Here is a 1941-nt window from a genome sequence, read left to right as displayed (position 1 = left end):
AAACAAGGGGACATGGTCTCTCAAATGCTTTTTAACCTTGTTGCAGATGTTTTTTCCAGAATGCTTGCTAAGGCTGTTAACGCAGAAATAATTTAAGGGATTATTCCCCATATCGTTCCCAAAAGTCTTATTAGTCTATAGTATGCTGATGATACTATTCTGTTCTTAGATTCTAATCCTGAGCGTACGAAAGACCTTCAGTGGCTGCTTGCCTGTTTTGAAAGACTCTCTGGGTTAAAAATCAACTATGATAAATGTGACTTGGTATCTGTTAATCTTGATGCTGCTGATGCCAAGCTCTTAGCCCAGATTTTCTGCTGCAAAGTGGGGGATTTCCCCCTCAAGTACCTTGGAGTTCCGCTCCATTATCTGAAACTGGGAAGAGAGGACATACAACCCATCGTCGATAAAATCATCAAACACTTTGGTGGGTGGAAAGGGAGACTACTTAGCTATGAAGCTAAACTAGTGTTGCTTAAAGCTTGCATAGCTAGTATTCCCATGTATTTGATGTCTGTGATCAAGTTTCCAAAGTGGACCATTAAAGCCATCACTTCTTGAATGGCTCATTTTTTCTAGGGGAATCTTGATGAGAATCATAAGTATCACCTAGTTAACTGGGGGATGATTTCCCAAAAGAAAGATTTTGGTGGCCTTGGTATTCCCAACTTGAGGGAATTCAATATGGCACTGCTAGCTTCTTGGGCTAAGAGATATTATCAGGATAAGGATAGAGACTGGGTGAAATTAGTAAACCACAAAAATAACACTAATAAACCCAACTTGCTCTGGTCCAAACAAGGGGTGTGTTCACCTTTCTGGAAAGGTGTCACTTGGGCTTTGGCTGCTGCAAGACCTTTCTATAGGTGGGCTCTAGGAAATGGTAGGCAAATTAGTTTCTGGCATGATATTTGGGTCGGGGACTCCCCCCTTAAGACCCAATTCTGGGATATTTTTGAGATTTGTCAACAACAAAACTGCAAAGTCTCCCAAGTCTGGGATGGAGAGACCCTGAAGCTTTCCTTCAACAGATGTGTTGACAGAAACTTCCTCACTAGATGGGATGACCTAAACCAAGTGATTGCAACTAAGAAACCAACTAATGAGGAAGATCACCCCATTTGGATGCTTGAAGCGTCTGGGGTGTACAGTGCGAGCTCCTTCTATGAAATGATTAACCGGGGTGGGGTTTCTACCCCTGTATGGAAGAAATTTTGGAAAATTTTGGTACCACATAGATACTTGGTGTTCTTGTGGTTAGCTTATCATAATAAAATCCTCACCAGAGACAATCTCTGTAAGAGACGTCTTGTGAATGATGTGACATGTCTTTTTTGTAGTGATAATGAAACTGTACAACATTTGTTCTTTGATTGTGTAGTTGCTGATTACATTTGGAAAGATGTTGCCGAGGCTTTTGAATTCCAAAAACCCGGGTAGTATGGATGAGCTTTCTATCCTATGGGACGCTAGTAATAAGAAAAGTGTGATTGACATTGCTTGTGTCGCTACCATTTGAAGCATTTGGACTATGCGTAACGATTTGTGTTTTCAGGGCGTGCCGTGGACAAGTACCCGTGCAATTCTGGGAAGAGCTTGTTCTCTGCTCCATCAGTGGAAGATCCTTTGTGGGGGAGATCGTTCAGTGCTGTTACGGCATTGTCTCCTGCTCCTGGACCGTCGAAGAGGCGAAGTGCTGCGGATAACCTGGACAGGGGACTGAGAGGCAAGCTAGAAGGCTTCATGCTGAAGGGGCACACGGGTTGACCGAGGCGTTACGCTCTGCTCATCAGTAGTGATCTAGCTTGTATCTTGTTAGCCTTTTTGCTCTTCGCTTGAGAATGTAACTCTTAAACGTTTCTGATTCTGCTACTCTAGCTAGATCCGAGAACTATAAACTGTTGACATGGGCTGTGTGCCCCGTTTTCAATAAAATGGGGC

This window comes from Triticum dicoccoides, chromosome 2B (genome assembly GCF_002162155.2).
Source record: "Triticum dicoccoides isolate Atlit2015 ecotype Zavitan chromosome 2B, WEW_v2.0, whole genome shotgun sequence".
NCBI classification, from domain to species: domain Eukaryota; kingdom Viridiplantae; phylum Streptophyta; class Magnoliopsida; order Poales; family Poaceae; genus Triticum; species Triticum dicoccoides.
This window is presented reverse-complemented; position numbering follows the sequence as displayed.